The sequence below is a fragment of the Pinus tabuliformis genome, chromosome 7, assembly GCF_031772625.1.
Source record: "Pinus tabuliformis cultivar Carrire ecotype Pingquan chromosome 7, CPIR1, whole genome shotgun sequence".
Lineage (NCBI taxonomy): Eukaryota > Viridiplantae > Streptophyta > Pinopsida > Pinales > Pinaceae > Pinus > Pinus tabuliformis.
In genome coordinates this window covers 508,995,394-509,016,746 of record NC_142293.1, presented here as the reverse complement: position 1 = coordinate 509,016,746, position 21,353 = coordinate 508,995,394, and the positions used below count along the sequence as shown (strand labels likewise).

At 36.8% G+C, this 21,353-nt stretch overlaps 1 pseudogene; it reads left to right on the top strand.

Moving 5' to 3' along the window:
- Positions 1–5,280: 5,280 nt before the first annotated feature.
- LOC149248286 (histone-lysine N-methyltransferase ATX3-like) lies at positions 5,281–13,680 on the top strand (annotated as a pseudogene).
- Positions 13,681–21,353: the final 7,673 nt, after the last annotated feature.

Sequence of the window (21,353 nt, the reverse complement as noted above, 5' to 3'; positions counted from 1 at the left end):
AAATCAATTCACTCCATCATTAATAAATATGAATAAATATATAATCTCACTAATAAATAACAAAAAACAATACCTAAATAATTTTAGGTCCACCATTAATAAATAATAAACAAATCCAATGTGAAAATAAACTCGTGCAGGAAATATCCATAGAATAAATTCCAAGGTGCCAAAAATTTTATTGGCCAGCTATAAAATTCCACAAATTGCCCATACTGCAACCCAAAATGTTTCCCTTCATAAGGAAATTCTAAGTTCTGAAAGTAGCACCCTAAACTTTCTACCCAAAATATTTCCCTAAACTTTCTACACAAAATATTTCCCCGATTGCCATGGGGTAAAATTCTAAGTTTTGAAGGTAGCATCCTAAATTTTTTACCCATTTAATTTGATCCATCGAGAAATTTTCCCGACTGCCGATGAGGTAAAATTCCACTTTTCCCGGATATGATAGCACCATAAACTTTTTGTTGGTCATTTATGAGGTAGTACCCTAAACCTTTTATCATCGATAAGGTGAACCTACATTTAACCTTTTTACCAATCTCTCATGAGGTAGCACCGCAGATTATTTGCCAAGTCAACTCTCCTTTTGGAAGCCAATGACCTCATCAACAAAAGTTGATGGGTTACCCATCCAAAATATTTTTCGAATAGCTAACGAAATATTTTTCCAATAAAGGACGAAGTCAGGTCTTATGTTGGCCTCAGCAAAGGTCGTCGGCAGGTCTTATGTTGGCCTCCGCAAAGGTCCTCTGCTAAGTTTCACATTTTACTAGGTAAAATCTCAGTGGTTCTTCCATTTGCAGGTTTTCCAATAAACTTCAGAGGTACTTTATTAGGCATTAGAAGGGATTAAACTTTGGTTAAATTTATGAAGAGCATGCAATGGTAAAAGCTCATGTTTAGAATATATTTTTTTCATATAAGAGAAATTTATGAAGGTTAATCATTATATGAATATAAACATTCTTATATACATAATTTATGAAAGGAAGTTTTACTTATGGAATGGACCATTGCTAGAATTCACTACATTTACTTGATTAAAACAAGGTTCTTGCTAGCATTTACCAACTCTAAAATTTATGCAACCAATGCTTCATACATATAAGAACTTATATAGTTGAAGTTTCAAATTCAATCATATTTACTAGGAGTTACTACACACCATAATTTATGCATTCCTTAGCAAAAAGAATAGTATCCTTAACATGTAAATGTGCATACTTATGAGAGGTTACTATCCACCAAAATTTAAGCAACCTCTACCTCTCAATATGACAAACTTATTTCCATAAGCTTTCGTAAACTCAAGTTAATATTAATTGATGTTAAACTATATCAAAGTTAAACATTACTTTAGATATTTGCATGAAGATGTATATCTATGCCATAATCATATAGCAAACAATAGTATTCCAAATGTATTTAAAGAGTAAATGGACAATAACAAATGAGTGGAGGAAACACTTTGTTCAAAATCGCAAGTCAGAAACCAATTTGGGAATGAGCATTTTCTACCCAACCATAAACTCAACTGCACATCATATTTCTACAGCTAACCACCCCTGAACCAAGCCATGATACCATAAGGGGAAAACTAATAGCTAATTGGTAAATATGCTAAGTGAAGAAAGCTCTCCTTGACATACATGATAAAATGAGAGATATTCACTTTCAATTGAGTCTGGACCTTTATGATCACCAGATGCCTCTCTTATAGCTTAATGACGTTAATAATGGAATCCATTCATTGATCCATCAATGATTTTCTCACTTCTTTCTTGGTTTTCTCAACCAACTCATATCAGATCACAACCCACTCTTCCTCGCTAGAGTCTAAATCTTTTTTACATGTGCTTGATACATAGGAAGTATTTTGTATATAGCCTAGAACACATCAAAATTATTCTAATCCATGATTGGAATTTTTCTTGGCATATTTGGGCACCTAAAATGTAGTTTAATCACCAAAAAAAATTCAACAATCATTCAACTTAGGATTGAGAACATTATATTTGTGAATTTCACTACTCACGAACCCATGTGTTTGTGCTCTCTATGGGTATCTCTCTCTATGAATGAATGGATGAAATTCATATTTGAATGAATGTCTCACTCTTTTTCCTTCATGGGTCTCTAACCCCTTGGAAAACTTTCATAATCAGTGCATTTTTTTATACAATCCCTTATTTTCCTCAGCCTCCTAGGAAATTTGTATGTCACCTTCAAAATACAATGAATGTACTCAACTCATTCATTTCATTAAATTATGAACCATTATTGTAGATACCACACCAACTTCCATTTTTATGAAGATGATTGTACTAAATACTAAGCCATTCACAATGAAATGGTTCTTAGGTAAGAGGGAAAATGATTAAACTTAAATTCAAATTTTGTGGCAATGATTTGGTTGTAACTCCCACAATACTCTCATATTTTAAATAATAGCCCATACTAGTGCTCTTATGTTCACAATTAGTGGCAAAAACATATTTATTAATCCAACATTTATATTACATGTATAATATTCCTATATTAAACGAGTTCATTTTCGTTGCAATAGTGGCACCTCCATGCTGACATAGGAAACACAATTCCAAATTAATTACAAATTAAATTAGGGGTCAAGATAAGAATGTTACGATAATTCATAAAGAGAAGATCTTCCATGGGAAAAATCATTAATTTGAGGTAGTTCATAGTTGGGAAATATGCTAATCTTAGTAAGGAAGTAGTTAGGAATATTTCAAGTCATAAAAGAGGGACTTGTGCAAGAGTGAAATGACTATTGAATATGTGATAGAGTAATGCAAACTAGTTTTGAAAGTGACAAGAAACATATGGAAAGGAGTCCATGAATAAATTTTGTTTCATGGGAGTCTAATGCAAGAGCATTGAGAACATGGTTATGGGTAAGCTAGAAAAATAAGATGGAGATTATGATTGATGATGAGATAGGGGTAATATTACAAGTATAAGTATGTAGATGTGTGGTGGAAATTTGTTGATGAACCATGTGTGACAAGGAATTTCATAGAGAACTAATGGATATAGTGGGAGTTGACCCATGTATTATAGTGGATGGTGATTCTTTTATACGATATTCAACAATGTTTATGATTTGCAAGTGAAAATGAAGAATGTGAAATAAGAAACAAGGCCACAAATGAAGATAAAGAACAAAGAACATAGAAGAGAGAGGAAGGGAACAATTTAATGAATATTTCTCATTTGTAATGCTTAATGAAATAATATGATGATGTAGACTAATTCTATATGTCTAGATAGAAATGAGAGATCTTAGGGATGAAGATCTCTCGAGAGATTAATGGAAACAATTTGGGAGGGATTTTAGAAGATATTATGGGCATAGTTATGGAGGTGATTATGCATACAATAAAAGATAGATGGGAATGTTTGTGTTTTTATAATTCCCACTTAGAGGGAACTTTGGAGTAAATTTCTTATTGTCCCTTGCTTTTCTTCATATTGAACTATTTTATGTGTATGTAGGTATCATTGCTTTACATCCTCTCTCCTCCCCCAACTCTCTTTCCACCCTTCACTCTCCCCTCTATCACTCACTCACTCTCTTTATCTCTACCCCCTCCTTCCTCCTCCTATCTTTACACTCACAACAACCCCCTCCATATCTATATCTCTCTCTCTTTCCCTTCCCTCTCTCTATCTCTCTTTTTGACTCTATCTCCCTCCCTCTCTCCCTTAATACCACTCACTCTCTTTCTATTCCCCTCTCACTTTTGCAATCTCCGCCTGCTATTCTCTCTCTCTCCCTCTCTCTCTCTTTCTCTCTATGCCACCCCCTACACCTCATTCCGTCCCCTAATTCCTATCTCTAGAAACATGTGTGTATTATTGGAGCTAAAAATGCATATGTTTTCCTCAAGCTAGAAATTTGTAAACATTCTTAGAGCAATGAATATGCACATGTTCCTAGCTTTAAGCATGCACACATGCTTTTTTGAATTCAAAATTTCCCTAGGTGGGAAGCATATGTATGTGATGATTTGATTGCTTCGAATATAGTTTCAAGATCAAATATTTTTTTTGGAAAAATAATTATCCATAAAAACAATATATCTTTACAATTCAACAAATATTTTTAGTGAAATTCCATCATTTAAGTACTCAAAATTAGCATTAACAAAAACATATGCATTATATTTTGCATGACAAAGAACATACTCTTAGAAAATCTCAAAATTCACATAATTTTACAAAATTTCTATAAACAGTATTCAAATATACTATGTAAATACTTCCAATCATCCCTCATACTAATAGATTATTCTGTTTTTAATTTTACATTACCAAAACATATTATAATAGAGTGTCATGCACCCATTCCATTCTATATATACATATATAATCATCTTAATTAAAAAAATTATTACAACAAATTTCTCTGCTACATAATTAATCTTTTATATACTTACTAATAAATCAAATAATCCCATAAAATAACATATTAATACACATGAGGATAAAATTATAAAGATAGATGCCCCCTAACAACTCCTAATTTAAGTTTCAGGCTTGGGATAACCTTGATCAGTTACCGATTTAGGAAAGTAGGCTTCTTCTTTTATTTGAAGTCCTCCTTTTTATTAGTTTAATTTTTTTGATTTTATGTGCGTAGGAAATGGAAATTATTTAGATTTGCCAAATTGATTATTATGTTTTTACATTTTCATTGAATTTGAGAAACAAGATAAATATTAAGTACTATAATATGCAATGAGTTAAATAATGAGTTGCAAATTAGTTTAAAACATATTATCTTATGGAATATCATTACATGCCCATCTCACTAACAAAATCTATCCTGTAACAATCCATTGGAGTTAGGGTTTGCAATACAGCCATACCATCGTTCCAGGCAAAGTTCAGGTCAGGGTTTCATCTTGGTTTTGTTTTATTTTAGCATGCTTTGCATTATTTCTTCTCTAATTGGTCTTGCTACAGGTCAAACGGCGATGAGGATCAGACCCCTGAAAATGCGAGGCTTCAGGCCCCGTTTTGCGATGAATCAGAGAAATTCAAGAATAGAGCACCTAAGCCCGTGAAAACTATGAACACTAAGCTAGCCATAAAATTGAAGGGTCAAAACGCTACAGTAGAGGTTGCAGGAACAATATATGTTAACGAACCCAGCAAGGAGTAGGTGACAGAGGCAAATCAGAAGGAAGAACAGTATGATGATTTTAGGGTTTCCAAGCCATCATCTCTGCAGAATATGGTGGCGTTTGAATGTTCCAAGGCCGGCATCTTGAACAGTTTGGTGTGGGTGATGTCGTTTGGGTGAAGTCTAAGAGGAGAAAGGACATACCTGTTTGGCCCGCTAAAGTTATCGACCCGGTGAAAGATGGCCCAGAATCTGTGGAGAGCGTTTGTCTTCCTCGAAGATTTTGTGTTAAGTTTTTCCACATTAGAAATAACTCTGACTGCGCATATAGATGGGTTAAAGAAAAAAGGGTATTCCCTTTTTGGGAATACTTCAGGACATTAGAATACAAAAGTCGGAGATTCTTGAAAAACTCTTCTAAGGACCTAAAGGATAAGTTTTTTGAGGCGATTGATGAAGCCAATATATCAGACTTCTTTTCTGGATGCAGGGTTTTGCAATATCAACAAGAAGAAACAACCTACAGTAGCTGTAACGAGAAGTTTCCAGCTTCAGGATTATTACCATCTGTTCAGATGAAGCAGCTGCGTAATTCATCTGAGAAGGGCTTGTCGATCTGTCGATGTTTCTACAAGTTGTACAATTTCAATCAGTACTGTGGCATTTTCATGAAGGTATGGAGTCCTACGCCCAAAAGAGGTTGGCTTCAATGTAAAAAATGCAAGATTTGGGTTCATTATGATCGTGATAAGGTAAGCAGTGAGCACCCACAAGGCCTTACAGAGTATTCCTGTCCTCAATGCACGCCGAAGCAACGGGTCCTTGCAACCTCTCTAATTAAAGAGAGAAACAATAATCCTTTCACTGTTCCAGAACTCATTACAGTTGTTTGTGATGACAAGGAGGCGAATTATGTGACTAATAGCCATTTGATCCTCTGTGAATGCAACGAATGTGAAAAGGGTAAGTCCATAAACCTGTCGCAATGGGAAAAGCACGTAGGCTCTAAGAGGAAGAAATGGAAGCAAAGTATTAGAGTCAGCGATTCCAACCAGTATCTTATTGATTGGCTTAACGAGGCTTATGGAGCTGGGGTTCGTGGCCTTGGATTCTTCAACACTGAAGGGCAGACACCAGTCAACAATAGGGAGAGAATTAATAGGGTGGCCGCTAGAACCATTCGAGCCAATCAAAGAAACTTGGATAGCAGAAAGGTGTGCAATATGCCGTGGAACTGAAGATTGGCATCATAATAAAATCTTCATCTTCAATGGATGCAATATTGGAGTTCATGAAAATTGTTATGGTGCAATTGAATCGCTGGACGACTGGCTTTGCACAGCTTGCGTGAGTGCAAAGACAGAGACGACTCCTCAACGCTGCTGCCTCTGCCCTGTAATGGGCGGTGCCCTGAAACCTACCACAACATGTGTTGAAGTCATAATTTCAACGCTGCCTACGTACGCAGCCCAAACCACCGAACGAAACCATAAAACCGCCAAGGGATATCGCACCGCCATCCAACAAAAAGCAGTTTCCGTATATTGGCCTCCGATGCGTTTTGGTGCAAGCACGTGGCTCTCACCTGACGTAAGCAACTCTGACATATCGGGAGCTATCGTTCACTCAAGTGAGGGCTTCCAATATCTTTGTCCACCGTAGGATCAGCTCCCGTGTCCTCCGCCGTCGATCTCCTAAAGGTGCACGGGCCTGCAGCAAATTAAATATTGCGTGGAGTATTAGACATTCCGTTGACCGCCGTAGAAGAAGATTTATGGAATTTATGTGTTTGTCGTAGTTTTAGGTGTATGTCATAAATTTTGTTATGGGCACGTTTTAATATATTTTTATATATGTTTTATGTAGTTTAGGTGAGGCCCTTTAATATCGTTATGGGCACACGTTATATTTTTAATATGTTTTTTTTTATTTTGTTATGTAAGAGCGGGCGCAAGTTTTTTTTTTGTGTGTGGTATGTAATAGAGTGGTGGCTGCGTAGAGTGGCAATAGTTTTTGGTGCACAGCAGTGCGTTAATGAGGAATACCACAGGGGACGTAATGTTTTTTTTGTTCCCCATTGTAAAACTGAAGTTTTTGTAATATTCACAGCAGTGAAAATCAAAATCTGTGAGAGCAGCAGAGTTTTATTTTGTGAATCACTCTTTGCACAGAGGATGGAATTTGTATCAGTCTTTCAGTTTTAAATTAATAGAAATGTGTTGTGACTGTGTTCTGAGTTAATTTTTTTTAAAGAGGTTCTCTGCAAAAGATCCTAGACAGAGGAAACAGAGCATTGTCTCTGTGGTGGTTATTTTGTTGGTTTTGGTATTTCTCCATTTAAAAATACCCAACAGTGGTATCAGAGCAGGCTCAGGCTCTTTAAGGAAGTTAAAGAAGCTGAAGGGAGAAGGTTGTTGCTGCAGCAAAACTTCTCAGGCAGACAGAAGACTCAGACAACAAAGGGTTCAGGTATTTCTCAAAGTTTTTTCTCTCTGTTGCTGTTGAAAGAAACAGTCAGTTTTTTTTTAAATACATAGTCAAGGAATGGCCAGCACAAGCACTGGTATGGGTATGTTTAATACCCAGCTCCCACAGTTTAATGGGAAGAATTATGACTACTAGTCTATAACTATGAGAGCCTTGTTTGCTTCTCAAGATTTATGGGAAATAGTTGAGGAAGGTTTTGAAGAACCAACAGATGAAACTGAGTTCAATGCATTAACTGAGGGAGAGAGAGATCTCCTGAAGAGCAATAAGAAGAAGGATGCAAAGGCCATTTTATTGTTGCATCTAGCAGTAGACCAGAGTGTATTTCCAAGTATAGCAGCAGCTAAAACATCAAATGAAGCATGGCAAACCCTCAAGACAGTCTATCAAGGCATGGAGAGAGTGAAGACAGCAAAATTGCAAATGCTCAGAAAGGATTTTGAAAATTTGAACATGAAGGAGTTAGACAACATTGAATCATTCTTCACTCATGTGATTGGTGTAATCACACAAATGAGAACTCATGGAGAAACAATTGAAGATAGAAGAATAGTGGAGAAAATATTGAGGGTCTTACCCTCAAGGTTTGATGCCATAGTCACCACCATTGAAGAGACAAAGGATCTCTCAAACTATTCAGTTGATGAGCTACATGCATCACTGATAACACATGAGCAGAGGTTGAGTAGGAATGAAAACTCATCTCTTGAGCAAGCCTTCAAGACCCAGATGTCCTTTGGAAGAGGAAGAGGTCAAGGCAGAGGAAACCGAAGAGGAAGAGGCAGAAGCCAGAACAGAGGTGGAAGGAACAACTCAGCAAATGCACAAGGAAGAGGCAGCAATCCAAATCAGAACCAAGGTCAAGGCAGCAGCCAACAAAGAGATCAGTATCAGGCTCAAGGACAAAGGTATGATAAATCTAATGTTCAATGCTATTATTGCAAAAAGTATGGACATTATGCTAGTGATTGTAGAAAGAAACAACATGATAAGAACAGCAGACAAAATGCAAATGTTACAAGAGAAAACGGCAGTCAAGAAAATGTCCTGTTAGCTTGTAACATGGCTGAAACACATAGTGAGGACATATGGTTTTTAGACTCAGGTTGCAGCAACCATATGACAGGGAATATAACCCTCTTTTCAGCCTTAAATCAGAATTTGAAATCAGAGGTCACACTAGGAACTGATAGTAAAGTGTCTGTTATGGGAAAAGGGGAGGTAAAAATATTTACAAAACAAGGAGAAAGAAAAACCATAGCAGATGTCTACTATGTCCCCGGAATGAGATGTAACCTATTGAGTGTTGGACAACTTATCCAAAAGGGTTACAATGTTTACTTTGAAAATGATGTGTGCACCATCATGGACATACCACCCAGCAAAAGATGCATTGCTGAAGTGAAGATGACAAGGAACAGGATGTTCCCTCTCCGGATCCGGGCAGACTTGAAGAACAAGAAGGAAATTGCAGCAGTCACCCAAGAGGCTTTCCAAAGCGTGCCAAAGGATGAAAATTGGTTATGGCACTTGAGATTCGGGCATCTAAATTTTGGAGGTCTAAACTTATTGAGCAGAAAAGGAATGGTAAAGGGATTACCATTGATAGAGAAACCGGACAGCCTATGTGAAGGCTGCATTCTGGGAAAACAACATAGAGAAAGTTTTCCATCAGGGAAGAGCATAAGGGCAAAGACACCCTTAGAGATTATCCACTCAGATTTGTGTGGACCAATGCAAGCTCCATCATTAGCTGGCAACCTATATTTCTTGACATTCATTGATGATTTTACAAGAAAGACTTGGATATATTTCCTCAAGAACAAAAGTGAAGTCTTTGAGAAATTCCAAAATTTCAAAGCACTTGTGGAGAACCAAAGCGAGCTGCACATAAAAGTATTGAGAACTGATAGAGGAGGTGAGTATATCTCAAATGAATTCCTAAAGTTTTGTAGAGAAAATGGAATTCATAAACAGTTTACAACTCGGTACACCCCACAGCAAAATGGAGTTGCTGAAAGGAAGAACAGGACCATCATGGATATGGCAAGGAGCATGTTGAAGGCAAAGCATTTGCCAAATGAGTATTGGGCTGAAGCTGTACATTGTGCAGTTTATATATTGAATAGGTGTCCTACAAAAGCAGTCTTGAACAAAGTGCCAGAAGAGGCATGGAGTGGGAGAAAGCAAGGAGTCACCCACATGAGAGTTTTTGGGTGTGTGGCCTATGCACACATACCAGATCAGCTAAGGAGGAAGTTGGACAGCAAAGGGGAGAAATGCATCTTCATTGGATACAGTGATGAATCCAAAGCCTACAAGCTATACATTCCATCTACCAAGAAGTTCTTTGTCAGCAGGGATGTTCAATTCATTGAAGAGGAAGCTTGGGATAGAAGCATAGAGAAAACAGTGAATGTCAAGAACTGTTTGTCTCATGATGAAGATGAAGAGGAGGTGGCTGAAATGAATCCCCAAACAGCAGCGCCAACACAAGGACAGCAAGGGACACCATTGAGGATAAATGAGAGTGCTTCTCCAAGCACACCACAAGGAGGAAATTCAAGTGCATCTTCAAGCACTTGCACACCAAGTGAAAGAGGTAAGAAGTTTAGAAATCTAAGTGATATTTATGATGAAGGAATGAATTCCTTATTTGCCTTGTATTGTCATGTTGATGATCCTATTCATTTTGAGGATGCAATTAAAGATAGGAAATGGATAGAAGCTATGGATGAGGAGATCAATGCCATAGAGAAAAACAAAACATGGGATTTGGTTGACTTACCTAAAGGCAAAGAAGTCATTGGTGTGAAATGGGTTTATAAGACCAAGAGCAACGCTGAAGGCAAGATAGAAAGGCACAAGGCAAGGCTGGTTGTCAAAGGCTACAAGCAGCAGTATGGGAGAGATTATGAGGAGACTTTCGCACCGGTTGCAAGAATGGAAACAGTGAGAGCAGTGTTGTCCATAGCAGCACAAAACAAATGGAAAGTCTACCAAATGGATGTGAAATCAGCATTCCTAAATGGAGTGTTAATGGAAGAGGTCTATGTGGAACAGCCTCTCGGATATGAGAAGAAAGGTGAAGAGCACAAAGTGTGCAAATTGAAGAAAGCTCTTTATGGGCTGAAGCAAGCGCCAAGAGCATGGTACAGCAGGATAGATTCTTATCTATTGGATAATGAATTCGACAAATGTGAAGGAGAACCCACAGTCTACATCAAGGAAAAGGATGGTAAAATTTTAATTGTTGTCTTGTATGTAGATGATGTTATTTTCACTGGAAATGATATTTATCTTATTGAGAATTTTAAATCAGTCATGAAGGATGAATTTGAAATGACTGACATGGGTTTGTTGAGATACTTCTTAGGCATAGAAGTAGATCAAAATGAAAAATGAATTTTTATATCTCAAGCAAGATATGTAAATCAAGTTTTGGGCAGATTTAAGATGGAAGAATGCAAGGCAGCAATCACTCCCACAGTGATGGGATTAAAGCTCAGCAGAGAGGACAGCAGCAAGGATTTTGATCCTAGCCTGTACAAAAGCATTGTGGGCAGCCTTATGTATTTAACAGCAACTAGGCCTGATTTAATGTATGCTGTTACTTTGATTTCTAGATTTATGGAGAGGCCAAAGGAGGCACATTGGCAGGCAGCAAAGAGAATTTTGAGGTATGTCAAAGGCACTAAAATGTTTGGAATTCTATATCATGCCTCAGAACATTCAGATTTGGTTGGATACACTGACAGTGATTGGGCTGGAAGTGTAGATGATCGGAAGAGCACTTTCGGTTATGTTTTTAATATGGGTTCAGGAGCCATCTCATGGGCTTCTAAGAAGCAGTCCATTGTAGCATTGTCTACAGCAGAGGCTGAATATGTGGCAGCTACAGCAGCAGCATGTCAAGCAGTGTGGATGAGAAGAATGTTGAGAAGCTTAGGCCAAGAGCAGGCAAAGGCGACAGTGATTTTTTGTGACAATAGCTCAGCTATTGCATTGTCAAAGAATTCAGTGTTTCATAAGAGAACGAAACACATTGATACAAGGTTTCACTACATCAGAGAATTGGTGAACAATGGAGAAATTGTCTTGGAACATTGCAGGACTCAAGAACAGGTTGCGGACATATTGACAAAGCCATTGGATCAGAAAAGCTTTGAATTTTTGAGGAAGTGTCTCGGTATGACCGAATGCCCAGCTGTTGAAATTAAAGGGGAGTGTTGAAGTCATAATTTCAACGCTGCCTACGTACGCAGCCCAAACCACCGAACGAAACCATAAAACCGCCAAGGGATATCGCACCGCCATCCAACAAAAAGCAGTTTCCGTATATTGGCCTCCGATGCGTTTTGGTGCAAGCACGTGGCTCTCGCCTGACGTAAGCAACTCTGACATATCGGGAGCTATCGTTCACTCAAGTGAGGGCTTCCGATATCTTTGTCCACCGTAGGATCAGCTCCCGTGTCCTCCCCCGTCGATCTCGATCTCCTAAAGGTGCACGGGCCTGCAGCAAATTAAATATTGCGTGGAGTATTAGACATTCCGTTGACCGCCATAGAAGAAGATTTATGGAATTTATGTGTTTGTCGTAGTTTTAGGTGTATGTCATAAATTTTGTTATGGGCACGTTTTAATATATTTTTATATATGTTTTATGTAGTTTAGGTGAGGCCTTTTAATATCGTTATGGGCACACGTTATATTTTTAATATGTTTTTTTTATTTTGTTATGTAAGAGCGGGCGCAAGTTTTTTTTTTGTGTGTGGTATGTAATAGAGTGCTGGCTCCGTAGAGTGGCAATAGTTTTTGGTGCAGAGCAGTGCGTTAATGAGGAATACCACAGGGGACGTAATGTTTTTTTTGTTCCCCATTGTAAAACTGAAGTTTTTGTAATATTCACAGCAGTGAAAATCAAAATCTGTGAGAGCAGCAGAGTTTTATTTTGTGAATCCCTCTTTGCACAGAGGATGGAATTTGTATCAGTCTTTCAGTTTTAAATTAATAGAAATGTGTTGTGACTGTGTTCTGAGTTAATTTTTTTAAAGAGGTTCTCTGCAAAAGATCGTGGACAGAGGAAACAGAGCATTGTCTCTGTGGTGGTTATTTTGTTGGTTTTGGTATTTCTCCATTTAAAAATAACAGAGCATTGTCTCTGTGGTGGTTATTTTGTTGGTTTTGGTATTTCTCCATTTAAAAATACCCAACAACATGTGGATTTTGGGTGCATGTTACCTGTGCTTGTTTTACTAATGAAGTAACCTTTGATAAAACTATGGAACCTGTAGAAGGGATATTGAAAATCAATCCGGACTCTTTTGGGAAGCCATGCGTAGTCTGTAACTAAATGCAGGGATCTTGTATCAAGTGTCAGGAATGTGAAACTTTTTACCATCCCATTTGTGCATTAATTGAAGGGCATCACATGGAGCGGTCTTACTGGAATAACGAAAGGATAGGATGTATGCACCTACATTTCCTATTGCGCCTCTCATAGGGTTCCAGATCTGAACGTTGGTGTAAGAATCCCTGATCTAAATTCTATACATATGGGAATCCAAAAGGAAGCAGCTGCAGTAACACATTCAGAAGATTCATCAGATGAGAGTTCATCTTCAAATAATGATAATAATCTAGAAGAAGTTGGACTCCTCAAAATAGAAGAACCATATGCATCTAGAAGCTCTGTGCATAATACTCTGACAGCAAAATCCGGCATAACTTCCATAATTCAACGACCTGTGGGATACTCCCACCATTCCAGAGAAGCTATAAACAAGAGATTAAAAACAGAAGAAGAAGCAGATCCACCACAGTTCTCTTCATATAGAGAGCGTCTTGATTACTGCCATAAAAATGAGAAAAAGCGACTTCGCTTTGGGAAATCTGGAGTTCACGGATATGGTCTTTTTACTATCGAACCCATTCGAAGAGGGGAACTGGTGATAGAATATCGGGGCGAAATAATAAGAAATAGTGTTGCCAATTTAAGAGAAAAGAGATATCAGTCAGAGGGTAAACATTCAACGTAATTCTTCACAATCAACAAGGAAACTGTGATTGATGCCACAAAACAGGGAAATGTAGCGCGTCTGATCAATCATTCGTGCGCACCCAATTGTTTTTCCAGGATATTACTGATCAATGGTGTTGAGAGTCGAATTGCACTGTTTGCAAATAAAGACATTGAAGCTGGCCAAGAGATAACGTACGATTCCAGATTAACGAGGGATGGAATTAGACAACGGTGTTTTTGCGGAGCAACAACATGTCGTAGAGTTATGTAGGAATTTTCATGATTCCATTCAAAATGACTCCTCATCTTTCTTTGAATTCAAGAGTTATTATTTATGAATGTTGTATTTACAGGCAGCATTCAAACATAACTCTGTGATTTTAATTTATTTTCTGTGTGTGTTGGTCAATTTTTCATGTCAAGGTAACTCTATTCTAGTGCTTCTCGTGAAGGTAATTTTATTTGAGAATGATTTGTGCATCATTGAGAAATCGAACACTCCAGCATGAAATGGTCAGAAGTTTACTTTTGCAAAATTGATTTTATTAAAAATCTCATTAAATGAGAGGTTAATATTATGGATGAATTTTATTTTAAAATTATATATATATATATATATTTTTGATTAATTGTTAAATTAAAAAATATATAAATGTATAATGTAAATTAATGTAAGATGTAATCTAATATAAAATATAAAGTAAAAATAGTCTATCTATAATGCAAATTGTTTTTTTAACCAGTTAATTTTTTTATCTTTCTTTCACTTCAAAGGTTATTATTTATGAATGATCCAAGATTTATATTTAATGATTAACGTATTTACAGACAGCATTCAAATATAACTCTGTGATTTTGATTTCTATGAATTATATAATTTCTGTGAGTGTTTGTCAATTTTCCAGTGAAGGTAACTCTCTTCTAGTGCGTGAAGGTAATTTGAGAACGGTTTTTGCATCATTGAGAAATCGAACACTCCAGCATGAAATGGTATGAAGTTTATTTTTGGAAATTTGTTTTTATTAAAAATCTCATTAAATGAAGGGTTAATATTATAGATGAATTTTATTTTTAAATGTTATATATATACTTATTTATTTATTGTGATTAATATTTATATTTCAATATCTATAAATGTATAATGTCAATTAATGCAAAAATGTAATTTAATGTAAAATATAAAATATAAAGTAAAAATATTCTATTTATAATGTAAAGCTAGCATATTATTGTTGTTTTAACATGTTATTTCCTTATATATTATTATTGGTATAATAATCAGTAATATTGATTATTGTTATTTTAATATATTATAATAATAATCATTTCCATGGTAAGTATTATTATAATAAACTTCACATATATTATTAATTAAACAAAGTGATAATTCTAAATCATATGGATGGAGAGAGAGAGTGTGTGTGAGTGTGATAGGGATAAAAAGAGAGGGAGATGGAAGAGAGAGGAAGAGAGAGAGCGATGAGGGGAGAGGGTGGTGAGAAAGATGAAGTTGGCGGGGTAGGGCAAGGGGCGGAGATAGGTAGTGACAAGGGAGGGATGGATAGAGAGTAATGGAGAGAGGATAGGAGCAGGTAAGAGAGAGAGGAGACGAGAAGGAAAGGGAGAGAAATGAAAGAGAGAGAGATATGGAGTGACAAGGGAGAGATGGATATATAGAGAGTAATGGAGAGAAGAGAATAGGAGGGAAGAGAGAGAGGATAGGAGAAAGAGGGGGAGAAAGGGAAGAGAAAGAGGGAGACAAAAAGATAGAGAGAGTGTGTGTGTGAGTGATGGAGGGGGAAGACAAAGGGATGTGGGAGAGAAAGGGGGAGATAGGGAGGAAGAGAGAGAGGACTTGAAAGAGATAAGGAGAGAGAGTTGGAGTTGGAGGGGGAGAGGGAGGGAGGGATGAAGAAAGACATAGAGAGAGAAAGGTGGAGAGATAGATAGAGGCAAAGTGAGTGACAATGGAGAGAGAGAGAGAGAGAGAGAGAGAGAGAGAATGGAGAGAGAGAGAGAGTGAGAGAGTTTGTATGTTTTGGAAATGAGACAGAGAGACAAAGAAGCAGATAAAAAGGGAGATAGAGATATATATGAGGGGGCGAGAGGGAAGAAGAGAGAGACATAAAGAGGGAGGGAGATGCGTAGAGTGGCAGGGGTGAAGGAGGAAATAAGAAAGAGATAGACATAGCAAAATATATATATTATATTGTATTATATAATAGCGAACATTATTAACCATAGAGGAAGAGAAATTAATGCTTTTACTAAAGGTAAAAGTAGTTGGATTAGAAAATCCATAAATATTTTGGTTTTCCACTCAAAAAATGCATTGATTTAAGTATATATATTTATTTTTAATACTATTTGATTTATTACACTCGATAAATTTATTTAGTGCATATGTTGATTTCTTATTCTATTTGATTTCATACACTAGATACATTGATTCCATTGTAGATGTTGACTTCTAATCATATTTGATTCCTTGTAGTATATGAATTGATTTTTGTGTTACACTAATTCAAACATAAATAAAATACTTGAAATTGTATCTTAAATAAATTGTTTACTTACCTAAAATGTCTGCATTTTGAAATTGTAAATTATTTGTAATCGAGGAAATTCTCAGTATTACTATTTTTCATCATTCAACATTGTTAGTCACTTTGTATTCAAGTGAGGTAATAGAAAACAACTAGCATTGAAACTTACTTGGGGTGTAACACTTCATAAGCCACAATGACTAACATTGGAGAAAGGTATTGCTAATATTAGAGAGCAAGAAACATAAGGTATGATGTTTACTACAATAACTTGAGATAAAGATTTGAATGGTCTACGATTTCAACCACCTTTTCCATATGATGAATATGAAAATATGGCAAAACTAACAGGTTTGACAATAAGAATAGTAGAATAAAATAGTTTGTGACTAATGTTATGAAACCAGCTCACAAAAAGATAGAAAAGAGAGATCCACGCCTTAGAATTCAGCCTCTTCAAGGGGGCAACCTCCTTTACATTACATAAATGAACAATTCTTCGATGATTCAAATGACAAAACCTCCTTTCTATATATAGGAGTCTATGGAGTCACAATATAATCCAGCCGACCTAACAATAATAATATAAAGCCACAAAAATAACAATAGAGGGATTCTATGGGCACATTAATAACAATATGGGGGTAATGGGGGAACAACAATATAAATAAGGGGTATAGCTACAATAGTAATGGGGTAATCACTAGTATTATAGGGACCCAACATGCCCCTCTCCTTCAAAAAAGTGTTGTCCTCAACGCTTGAGTAGTTCAGGATACTTCTGCATAAAATTCTCATCCTCCCATGTGGAATCTTCAGCGGATAAGTTCTTCCACTTGATAAGGTACTCTGAAATTGATCGATTTCTTAGTTGTTGAGTTCTTGTTTCTATAACTGCTTCCGGTTCAAATATAATTTTTCCTTCCTCATCAAGTTCTAGCACTATTGTTTGAACTGGGAGCTTGTCGCCTATAACCTTCTTTAAGCATGAAACATGGAAAACTGGGTGCAATCGAGAAGCTGCAGGAAGCTCCAATTTGTATGCCATAGTACCAATCTTTTGCAACACCTTGTACGGACCATAATACTTTGGTGATAATTTATTATCCTTCTTAACTTGCTTGAGGGACATTTGCTTATATGGTTGTAGCCGTAGGAATACCCAATCACCTACATCAAAACTTGTTTCACTGCGATGTTGATCTGCCTGTTGTTTCATTTTATTCTGTGCCAACACGAGGTTATCCTTTAAGAGTTGGAGGACTTGTTGTTGATGTTCGATGTGATGTTCCACTGCCTGAACCTTAGAATTTTCTCTTAAATATGATGTGATGGATGGTGGTTGATACCCATAAAGTGCCATAAATGGGGTCATTTTTGTTGATGTATGAAAGGAAGTGTTATACCACCATTCAGCCAGAGGCAACCATTTGACCCATTGTGTCTGTTTATCAGATACAAAGCAACGCAGATATCCTTCCAAACATTTGTTTACTATCTCAGTTTGCCCATCAGATTGAGGATGATAAGATGAGCTATGAGCTAGCTGAGTACCAAGACAAGAAAATAATTGTGTCCAAAAATTTCCAGTGAAAATGTGATCTCTGTCACTTACAATAATCTTTGGGTTTCCATGTAGCTTTTGAATTGTTTCCATAAATGCAGTAGAAACTGTACTGGATTTAAATGGATGTCATAATGCACAAAAGTGTGCATACTTGGTAAGTCTGTCAACTACCACCATGATGACACTCTTTCCCTAGGACTTGGGTAAACCTGTGATAAAATCCATTGATACCTCCTCCCAACGTTGGCTTGGAATGGATAAAGGTTGTAATAGACCCGATGTCTTAATTGTTTCAACTTTATTTTGTTGGCAAACCAAACATTCTGCCACAAACTTTTGAATATCTGATTTAAGGCCATCCCAAAAAAATTCCTTCTTAACGCTGTTGTAAGTTTTTAAAAATCCTGAGTGCCCTCCTAAGGGAGAAGTGTGCAATTCCATAAGAATCTTTTGTTTTAGCTGGGAATTCTTACAGAGGTATAAGGGATCTTTGTACCATAACGAATCATTTTTCCAGCTAAATGTATCAGACGTACTGGAATCTTGTTGTAGCTTTCGAATAAGTGCCCACACTTCGTCATTCTTCCATTCCTCCCTTGCTTCATTTATCCAATCTAGTTGGATGATAGAAATAGCGCACAACAATGCTTCCACATCCTCATCCTTCCTTGAGAGTGCATCTGCCACCACATTTTGCTTCTCTTTTTTGTAGATGATTTCAAAGTCATAACCCAACATCTTTGTGACCCACTTTTGTTGCTCTTCAGAGGATAATCTTTGTTCTAAAAAGTATTTAAGGCTATCATGATCTGTTTTTACCTTGAAGTGTCTTCCCATTAGGTAGGGTCGCCATTTCTTAAGTGCATGGAGTATTGCCAACATTTCCTTCTCATAAATAGCTTTTCTTAGAAACTTTCCCTTGATTGGACGACTTTCAAAAGCAATGGGTCTTTCATCTTGCATTAGAACAACACCAATTCCATTTCCTGAAGCATCACATTCCACAATAAAGGTTTTTCTGAAGTCTGGTGTAGCTAAGACCAGTGCTTGGCACATTGCCTCTTTAAGATGTTCAAAGGCCTTTGTTGCTTCCGGAGTCCATGAAAATGCATCTTTCTTCAATAATGTCGTTAGAGGTGCTGCTATTCTCCCATAATTCTTAACAAACTTGCGATAATACCCTGTCAACACAAGAAATCCGCGCAAATGCTTTATGGATGTGGGGATTTTCCATTCCTTAATGGCTTTAATTTTGGTAGGGTCTACCTTAACTCCTTCATGAGATACAATATGACCCAAATATTCCACCTCCTGGACTCCGAAGAAACATTTGGATCTTTTGGCATATAATTGTTTCTCTTCCAATAGTTGTAGCACCCTGTCAACATGTTCAACATGATCCTTCCAAGACTTGTTGTAGATAAGTATATCATCAAAAAATACTAACACAAATTTTCTAAGGAATGGTTTGAAAATTGAATTCATCAAACCTTGAAATGTTGAAGGTGCATTGGTAAGGCCAAAAGGAATGACCAAAAATTCATAATGACCCTCATGAGTTCTAAATGCCGTTTTCGGAATTTCTTCAATCTTCATTCTGATTTGATGATATCCTGAACGAAGATCAAACTTGGTGAAGTAAATTGATCCATGCAATTCATCCAGTAATTCATCAATGACAGGAATGGGGAACTTATCTTTAATAGTGAGCTTGTTGAGCTCCCTATAATCCGGACACATGCGCCATGATCCATCCTTCTTGTGCACCAATACTACTGGAGCAGAGAAAGAACTTTGACTCGGTTGAATTATACTAGCCTCTAGCATTTCTGCAACCATACGTTCAATTTCACTTTTTTGGACATAGGGATATCTGTACGGCCTGATGTTTGGAGGAACACTTCCTGGAATCAGATGAATAGCATGATCATGATCACGCATAGCTGGGAGACCTTTGGGAGTCTCAAATACCATGGAATGATTGTCCAAGACATTTTGGAGATCTGGAGAAATAGATGATTCTAATGTGGAAGCATCTAGCAAACATAATTGTGCAATTAAACCCCTTTGCTCCTTTTTTAGAAGCTTTGTCATACCATTAGAGCTGATTATCTTTCCTGGTTTCCCTGCAATACCCCTTAATTCAACTTCCTTTCCTTCCACAGAAAATTTGATGAAACGTTCTTGAAAATTAAAAGCTATTGTACCCAAGGATTGTAGCCATTGGACTCCTAGTACAACATCAGCACCTCCCATTGGAATGGAAAGCATTGGGCTAGTCAATACATATTCCCCCATGGATAGCTTGATATTATGGCACTTTCCAGAGAAATTTATTGTTCTTCCATTTGCAATCATCACTTGACAGTCTGGTGCTGGATATAGGAAGCAATTCAATTCTTTTGCTACCCTACAATGAATAAAATTGTGGGTGCTTCCTGAATCAATCAACACTATCACCTTTTTCTTCTTGATTTGTCCTTCTATCTTGATGGTTTGAGGAGTGGTAATTCCCGCCAATGCATTACAAGATATAGTTGGATTTATTTGTTCTTCATCTAGGCTTTGTTCCTGGAGTATATCTTCTTCTTTTGACCTTTCTTGCTCCTTTTCTTCTTCCTCTTCACAATCTATGTAGAATAATTTCTTCTCAGCACACTTATGACCTTTAGTATATTTGCTATCACAACTATAACAAAGCCCTTTTGCTCTTTTTTCTTCCAATTGTTGTGGTGTCAACCTTATAGGTTGTGGAAGACTAGGGGCAACTGCACTTCCATCTTTACAGTTGTGAGTGGTATGCTTCCTCGTTGCCATAATTTTGCTTTCCATTTTTCTTGCTAACCTGAATGCCTTCTCTAATGAATCAGGTTCCCAAAGTCGAACATCATGTTGGATATTATCCTTTAAAGACCCTATGAACACATCAATCCTATGCTGTTCTGGAATATCTTTTACCCATATGTTCAATTTTTGGAACTCCTCAATGTGCTCCATTATTGAACCCTTTTGTTTGAGACTTATCAATTGGCTAAAGAAAGTGTTGCTTTTTGTATCCTCATAATGTGCTATCAATTCTTCCGTAAAAATTGCCTAAGTGATAAATTGTTTATGAGAGCAAAGCCATTGATACCATACAAATTGATTTGGTTCCAAATATAAAGTTTCCATACATACCTTTTGCGTGTTTGGCACATTATTGAGATCAAAGAACTGCTCCATCTGTAATATCCATGTGGCGGGATCCTTGCCATCAAACTTCCTCATATCGATTTTTGGAATATGGTGGGTCTTCGATCCAACATTAGAATCTATGGAATCATGATTAACATTACTTTTTTTCACATCACAAGTTTCCTTTACAACCTTTTCTCCATTAGTAAGTATCTCTTGTAGAAAATTTGTCAAATTTGTCTTCAAATCTGCCATGTCTGTCTTCAAATCTATCTTCAAATTTGCCATGTCTTTCTTCAAATCTATCTTCAAATCGTCCATCTTAGCTTCCATGCCCTTTATCTTAGATTCCACACCATTTATCTTAACATCTGTTAGCTTTTGTGAGCATGACATTTGTTG